A 9207-nucleotide genomic window follows, 5' to 3' on the forward strand; every position below is an offset into this window, starting at 1 on the left:
AATAACAGTTGTTCAAAGACAGTTGTTTAAAGACAGGTGTTTAATAACAGTTGTTTAAAGACAGGTGTTTAATAACAGTTGTTTAAAGACAGGTGTTTAAAGACAGGTGTTTAATAACAGTTGTTTAAAGACAGTTGTTTAAAGACAGGTGTTTAAAGACAGGTGTTTAAAGACAGGTGTTTAATAACAGTTGTTTAAAGACAGGTGTTTAAAGACAGGTGTATAAAGACAGGTGTTTAAAGACAGGTGTTTAAAGACAGGTGTTTAATAATGTCACGACTTTCACCAAAGTTGGTTCCTCTCCTTGTTCGGGCGGCGTTCGGCGTCACCGGTCTTCTAGCCATCGTCAATCCATTTTTTTTTCCATTTGTTTTGTCTTGTTTTCCTACACACCTGGTTCTCATTTCCCTCATTAAGTGTTGTGTATTTAACCCTCTGTTCTCCCCGTGTCTTTGTGTGGAATAGTTTGTTTTTAGTGCTTGTGAACATTTGTTACTGGTGCGCGTCGGGTTTTGTACCCATGATGGTTATTGTATTAAACTGCTCCGGCTATTACCTAGTTCTGCTCTCCTGTGTCTGACTTCACTGCCACCAGTTACGCACACCTTTACAAACAACAGTTGTTTAAAGACAGGTTTTTAAAGACAGGCGTTTAAAGACAGGTGTTTAGGACATGTGTTTAGGACATTTAGTCTTCTACTCCATGACCCCCTGTCTTAGCCTGGTCCCAAATCTGTTTGCATTGCCTTGCCAACTCATATGGTCATTGTCATTGTTCCTCTGTCACCTGTGCATCATACTGGAATGAGAGGACGTACAGGCGTTTAAGGACAGGTGCTTAAAGACAGGAGTTTAAGTACAGTTACATTTCAGGTGTATAAAGACAGGAGATTAAGGACAGTTGTTAAATACAGGTTTTTAAAGACAGGTGTTTAATAACAGTTGTTTAAAGACAGGTGTTTAAAGACAGGTGTTTAAAGACAGGTGTTTAATAACAGTTGTTCAAAGACAGTTGTTTAAAGACAGGTGTTTAATAACAGTTGTTTAAAGACAGGTGTTTAATAACAGTTGTTTAAAGACAGGTGTTTAAAGACAGGTGTTTAATAACAGTTGTTTAAAGACAGTTGTTTAAAGACAGGTGTTTAAAGACAGGTGTTTAAAGACAGGTGTTTAATAACAGTTGTTTAAAGACAGGTGTTTAAAGACAGGTGTATAAAGACAGGTGTTTAAAGACAGGTGTTTAAAGACAGGTGTTTAATAATGTCACGACTTTCACCAAAGTTGGTTCCTCTCCTTGTTCGGGCGGCGTTCGGCGTCACCGGTCTTCTAGCCATCGTCAATCCATTTTTTTTTTCCATTTGTTTTGTCTTGTTTTCCTACACACCTGGTTCTCATTTCCCTCATTAAGTGTTGTGTATTTAACCCTCTGTTCTCCCCGTGTCTTTGTGTGGAATAGTTTGTTTTTAGTGCTTGTGAACATTTGTTACTGGTGCGCGTCGGGTTTTGTACCCATGATGGTTATTGTATTAAACTGCTCCGGCTATTACCTAGTTCTGCTCTCCTGTGTCTGACTTCACTGCCACCAGTTACGCACACCTTTACAAACAACAGTTGTTTAAAGACAGGTTTTTAAAGACAGGCGTTTAAAGACAGGTGTTTAGGACATGTGTTTGAAGATGGATGCTTGGTTTTGTCATAGGACATAAGGAAATGGAAACTCTTTGTTCTTTCCACACCCTTTCTCCTCCTCTCCCCCTCCATCCCTCCATCCTCCTCTCATCCCTCCCTTTCTCCTCCTTCCTCTCTCTCTGTTCCTCTCTTTGAAGTTGCACAGGATCTACCGGCCAACAGCTGGAAGCAGGAGAACAAATGTCCCTTTAAACCTGCTTTAAATGTCCCTTTCATCCTTGTCAAACATAATATAATAGTCCCTTAAATCAATGTTCCTGTCATTTTCCCTCCTGTTTTGGGTTCCTGGGGGAGGCTGGGTAGAGGCAGGGGGAAGTGGAGGTCAGGTGGGGGGGGTCAAAGGCAGCCGCCTGGAGAGTGGTAAAGGGCGATGCGGAGGATGAGGTCAGATCCTTACCCCCAAAGCGACCCTCGTCACTTGCCCCCCCCCCCTCCCCCTTTAGCTCCGTGACCCCAGGAGGTTGTGACCTTTCAGGTGTGGCTTTCATAACAGTTTTTTGTTCCATCCAGTCACATACTGTACTGACGCACATACACTCACACGGATTAACTCACATAGCTGTGTGGGAGCATGAACAAACACACAGACGCAAACATACAGACGCAAACAATATATGCAAGCATGCAGAAGCACCTGCACGTACACACACATACACACATACACACACATACACACACACATATACAGACGGACAAACAGATGCACACATGTACAAACACTGAGGCAAGCACAGGCGCACACGCATGCACACACACGTTAACATATACAGACACCCATTTGCCGAGATGAATATACAATCATTTCTGACTCTAAGGCATCATTATGAACCCACACTTTGACAGTATTCAGTATCTTGATTTTACAATAAATTACCTTCTTTATTGATTAAGCATTTCACTTTTAATTATAATGAATCAACAGCAACAATATTTATTCTCCTGGTCCCACTGCAATTTATTGATCAACACTTTTTCCATTCTAACCAGATGCAAAATCCATAAAGCGTTACATACTATGACTGTAAGTATATTTTGTGCTGGGTTCAGCAGGTTTACAGTGAAAGACTGTGTTTTGATGAAAGGTTTTTGTCATAGAACAGGCCCAAAGAGTTCAAGTCCTGAATTTCCCTTGTGGGTATTTCGCAGATAACGGAGGTGTGTGTGTGTGTGTGTGTGTGTGTGTGTGTGTGTGTGTGTGTGTGTGTGTGTGTGTGTGTGTGTGTGTGTGTGTGTGTGTGTGTGTGTGTGTGGACACTCCTTATCTTGTCATTTGTGTATGAGAGAAAGAGTGCGAGAGGGAGCGAGAGAGCAAGAGAGAGAGAGATAGAGAGAGAGGGGAGACAGAGAGAAAGAGGGGAGAGAGAGACAGAGTGAGAGTGAGAGAAAGAGGGGAGAGAGAGAAAGGGAGAGAGTTTAAAACTAACCCACCACCTTCTCAGCTCTGCCCATTTATCAGGCATGTTGATCAGCAGTAAGAACAGACAGAGAAGAAGAGAGGATGGAAGATGGGGAGGAGTGCCAGAGAGAGTGAGTTAATCATTATGGCTGCCGTAGGGTTCTTTCATCCATCACTCTGTGTTCCATTGACATGGCCTGCCCTGGGTAGAATACTGTTCCTTCGTCCATAACTCTGTGTTCCACTACGATGGTCTGGCCTGGGTAGAATAATGCTCCTTCATCCATCACACTGTTCCACTGAGATGTCCTGGCCTGAGTAGAGTAACACTTCTTCATCCATCACTCACTGTTCCACTGAGATGGCCTGGCCTGGCCAAGACCTCAGAAAAGAAAGGGGGAAGAGAAAGAGTAAAGAGAGAGAGAGTAAACTGGTCATAGAGGATACAAGGTAAAGACAATCCTGGATCAATTCTAGATGTGCGTCTTAAATGGCACCCTATTCCCTATATGGTGCACCTTTGACCAAGGCCCCGTGGGCTGGGATGCAGTCCCATTGGGGATACAGTCTGGTTCTTCCCGGCTGCCTTCCTCCACAGTCTCATTAAATCTCTAGCCATCCTTCTGTCCATTCCTTTATGACCTCTGCAGGGAGGTGAGTGTTTCTCTGTCTGCCTCCTAAATGGCACCCTATTCCCTACATAGTGCACTACTTTTGACTAATACGCTATGGGATGCCTCTATGTGGCCTGGTCAAAAGTAGAGCACTATATAGGGAATAGGGTGCCATCCTTATTAAATACTGTACGGTCTGAAGCCAGGGACAGGATTTATGCTGTGTGTGTGTGTGTGTGTGTGTGTGTGTGTGTGTGTGTGTGTGTGTGTGTGTGTGTGTGTGTGTGTGTGTGTGTGTGTGTGTGTGTGTGTGTGTGTGTGTGTGTGTGTGTGTGTGTCAAGGACAAAGAGAACTGAAGTTGTTAGCTTGTTAATCCTAGCTCTGTGTAAAGAGTTGCTGCAGCACAAGCAATATATCTTACCGTACATCCATTTTTCTTCTGGCAAAAAAACGGTGAGGGTTTCTCCATCTAGTTTGTCTGTGTTTGTTGTGTTCATTTAAATATTTACAAATCTATTAATATTAAGACTAATTGCAAAGATACAGAGAGACCCCCCCCCCCCCCCTCACCCACCCCGCCCATCCAAACTAATATTAGGCAGTTGCTACGTGTCCCCCACTCTCCCTTCATTAACCATCCCTGTTGTCTTTGTAGTTTGTGTTTGTGTTGATGTATCTGGAGCCCCGGTCCTCTTTGTTGTCCTGTGGCTTTAACTATGCTGATTTAAACACTGCTCTAAGACCAGGCCCTTTATCTGTCCAGATGAAAGGAGAGGCAGCTGAATGAAACAGAATACATTAGACTAGTACAGTGTTCACATGGAGGGGCTGGGAAACTGAGAGGAGAGAGGTGCAACACGCACATGCACACGCACACAAACACACACACACACATACACACACACATATACACAAACACACACGCACCCAAACACACACGCACACAAACACACACACACACACTCTGAGAGAATAGATGTGTCAGGAGAGTCGATCAAATAGTACCTGAGTTTAAATCTGGTTTGTCACAAATACTTAATCTGTGCTTGATTGAGCATGCCTGGCACAATGGAACCATTGCAAATGAACTGCAGGCAGGCAGGTAGCCTCATTCAAATGCTCAAAGTATTTTAAGGGGAGAAAATACTGTTCGAAGCCAGGTGTAATACGTCTAGCAGAGGAGGAGGCTGCAGTGTTAGCCCCTTGGCTTGATGGAAAGGGAGGAGAGCAGATCAAACAACTTGTTCCTTCATGAAGGTAATAGGATCAGGTGGAAAGCACAAGGCCACTCTGTTCAGCACTCGGAAACCCTGTACCTGATCTATGAACCTTCAGTTTGATGTACTGTTTATCTAAAAAAAATACTGTATTTATATGTAGATGACAGGAGTATTTCTATATATAGTTCAGATACAGTATAATTGTAAATGCAGATAATTGCCCCCGTGTTATCCTCTTTGCATGTTGTTATACTGACACAGATGAGAAAATTACAGCTAATGTACAAACTGCTGAAGTTATGAGTTCATTTGCATGCAAACACTACACTCTCTGAGAGTCAGAGGATTCGTCCCAAATGGCACCCATATGCCCTATATAGTGCACTACTTTGGTCCAGGGAGCATAGGGTGCGATTTGAGACACATACAACTGTGCACAGAACAGTCAGTCAATCTGTGTTTCAGTTGGGTCACAGTGACCTGGAGGCACATGGACCTGCAGGAAAATGGGGTCACACTAACCCTGGGTCTATCAGAGTCATCATAATAATGTTTGCGTTTCCATTTTAGTCATTTAGCAGTGCTCACCGTGGGATTCATTTACAGTTTTATCCAACTGCTTACACATGTTTTCAAAACTGTCTCCTTTTTTTCAAATCTCTACACACAATTTCCAAAACTGCACACACAAAACGCAATATACCTCACATCTCCTTCAAAATGTAACACTGCATTCAAAATGGCATAAACACATGTCAGAATGAAGCATTTGCATCAAATGGCAAACACTGCTTTCATAATAGTACATTTCTGGATATACCATGTAAACACTGTTGTTCTAAATCTAAAGCTCTTTGGTCTTTCATAGGCTTATATCTACATGTCAATACAATGTTCTACAGTGAAAGTAATCTGCTGAGAGGGGTAACAAGTACACTGTAAACACCAATACAATGTTCTACAGTGAAAGTAATCTGCTGAGAGAGGTAACAAGTACACTGTAAACACCAATGCAATGTTCTACAGTGAAAGTAATCTGCTGAGAGGGGTAACAAGTACACTGTAAACACCAATGCAATGTAGAAACAGAAAATATTTATTAGGCCAAACATTACTGTTGTATACAGTAGCAGACAACAAAACCATAAACATATGTAAACCAAAAGTATATTCTCTAGAATACAGTAAAGAACACAATTGTGTGTGTGTGTGTGTGTGTGTGTGGGGGGTGGGGGGTGGGGGTGGTCACCAGTGCTAAGCTACGCTTCATCTCTTCTCCGGCCTGGCCACAATACTTTGTCCACATCACAAGATACGTTTTCTCTTGCCAAACATGGAGGGAAGTATCTCCTAGCATGGCGTATCCAACCTTGGACAGAGGCAACCTCTATGTCCCCACATGGAGGGAAGTATCTCCTAGCATGGCGTATCCAACCTTGGACAGAGGCAACCTCTCTGGAGAAGCGGCATGCGGACATAGGGTTGACGATCATACACTTTCCAGTGCCAGGCTGAGAAGAATTCCTCTATGGGATTTAGAAAAGGTGAATATGGGGGTAGGTACAAAACTACAAATTGTGGATGGGTGGCAAACCAGTTTTGGACCAGAACAGCCTGGTGAAAACTAACATTGTCCCATAAAACCACAAATCTAGCAGGCTCCTGATCTGGATCAGGGACAAGCATTGTGTAAATTGCATCCAGAAAAGTGAGCATATGGCCGGTGTTGTACAGACCCAGTGTGGCATTGTGATGGAGGACCCCGTTCTGAGTGATGGCAGCACACATAGTTATATTACCCCCACGCTGTCCAGGGACATTGGTAATTGCCCTCTGTCCTATTACATTTCTTCCGCGGTGCCTGGTTTTGGTGAGGTTGAAGCCAACCTCATCCACATAAATAAATTCACGGCGAATTACATGGGCATCCAGATCCAATACTCTCTGTAACAGACAAAAGGATATACAGATGAGTAAATATGGTATGTCTGAAGTACTGGAAGTAGTGTTGCATACATACCTCTACAAAGTCATGTCGCATATTCTTGACTCTGTCAGAGTTTCTCTCAAATGGCACCTTGTAAAGTTGTTTCATTGTCACTCGGTGCCGTTGGAGGATGCGTTGTGTGGTCGACAGGCTTACAGCATTGATGTTGTTAAATATGGTGTCATTATTCAAGATATGCTCTCTAATCTCTCAAATCCTAAATGCATTGTTGGCCAAAACCTTATTTACAATTGCAGTCTCTTGTACATCTGTAAACAAGCGTCCTCGTCCTCCATGAAAGGCTGAGAAATAGCTTATGGTTTTGGATATTTGGTGTGTAGTTTGGCACTTTGTGTGAGAGGTTTCAAAAATAGTGTGACATGAAAAGATTTTGTGTGTAAGCAGTTGGAAAAAACTGTAAGATACTCTTAGCAACATGGTCTTGTAGTGGATGCGAGCTTAGACTGGAAGCCAGTGGCGTGTGCAGAGGACTGGGTGACAAGAGTGAACTTGGGAAGGTTGAACACTAGGTGTGTTGCGGTGTTCTGGATAAGTTTCAGGGGTTTGATTGCACAAGCAGAGAGCCCAGCCAATGGAGAGTTGCAGTAGTCTAGACAGGAGTTGACAAGAGCCTGGATTAGGACCTATGCTGTTTCCTGTGTGAGGAAGGGTTGTACTCTACGGATGTTGTAGACCATGAACCTACAGGAGCGAGTCTCTGTTTATCATATACCCTGATGCCTAGTCACCTTACCCCTATATATACACAACATGACCAAAAGTATGTGGACACCTCCAAAATCATGGGCATTAATATGGAGTCGGTCCCCATTTTGCTGCTACAACAGTCTCCATTCTTCTGGGAAGGCTTTCCACTAGATGTTGGAAAATTGCTGCAGGGACTTGCATTCATTCAGCCACAAGAGCATTAGTGAGGTCGGGCACCGATTTTGGGCGATTAGGCCTGGCTCGTAGTCGGCGTTCCAATTGATCTCAAACTTGTTCGATGGGGTTGAGGTCAGGGCTCTGTGCAAACCAGTCAAGTTCTTCCAAACCAATCTCAGAAAAACAAAAATATGTATGGATCTCTCTTTGTGCACGGGGCATTGTCATGCTGAAGCAGGAAAGGACCTTCCTCAAACTGTTGCCACAAAGTTGGACTCACAGAATCATTTAGAATGTCATTCTATGCTGTAGTGTTAATATTTCCCTTCACTGGAACTAAGGGGCCTAGCCCAAACCATGAAAAACAGCCCCAGACCATTATTCCTCCTCCACCAAACTTTACAGTTGGCACTATGCATTCTGGCAGGTAGCGTTCTCCTGGCATCCGCCAAACTCAGATTTATGGTAAAGCGGGATTCATCACTCCAAAGGCATTTCCACTGCTCCAAAGTCCAATGGCAGCGATCTTTACACCACTCCGGCCGACGCTTGACATTGAGCATGGTGACCTTAGGTTTGTGTGCGACTGCTCGGCCATGGAAACCCATTTCATGAAGCTCCCGACGAACAGTTCTTGTGCTGACGTTGCTTCCAGAGGCAGTTTGGAACTAGGTAGTGAGTGTTGCAACTGAGGACAGACAATATTTACGCGCTACGCACTTCAGCACTCGGCGGTCCCGTTCTGTAAGCTTGTGTGGCCTACCACTTTGTGGCCTACCGCTATCACTTCAGTATCCCTGGACATTGTTAATACACTACTGGAACTGACCATGTATATAGTATGCTTACTTCTCATGTTCTTTTTATTTCTTTTTTTTTCTCTCATGTGTTGTTGCTCTACCTCGTAGTTTTTTACTACCACATTTTGTAATTGATTACTGCATTGTTGGGTTTAGAGCTCTCAAGAGAGGCTTTTCACCGTACTTGTCCATGAGAGGTTAAAACTTGAAGCTGAAACTTGATGTTTGCAGAGAATGACAGGGTGTTGTCCAGGGTAACACCAAGGTTTTTTTTTTCATTCTGAAAGGGGGACACCATGGATTTGTCCTGGATTGGCCGTCCATGATGGAGAGGCTTTGGAGCTTGCGGTGGTGGGCCGACATCCAAACTGGGATATCTGCCAGGCATGCAGAGATGCTTGTCGCCACCTGGGTATCAGAATGGGGTAGGGAGGAAAGTAGTGTCATTCGCATAGCAATGATAGGAAAGACCATATGAGGATATGACAGAGCCGAGTGACTTGGTGTATATAGAGAAGAGAGTAGACGAGAGAAGAGGAGAGGGCCTAGAACCGAGCCCTGGGAGACACCAGTAGTGAGAGCATGTGGTACAGACTCAGATCCTCTCCATGTCAC

Source organism: Oncorhynchus mykiss, chromosome 13 (genome assembly GCF_057628025.1).
Source record: "Oncorhynchus mykiss isolate SJ-2025 chromosome 13, ASM5762802v1, whole genome shotgun sequence".
NCBI lineage: Eukaryota > Metazoa > Chordata > Actinopteri > Salmoniformes > Salmonidae > Oncorhynchus > Oncorhynchus mykiss.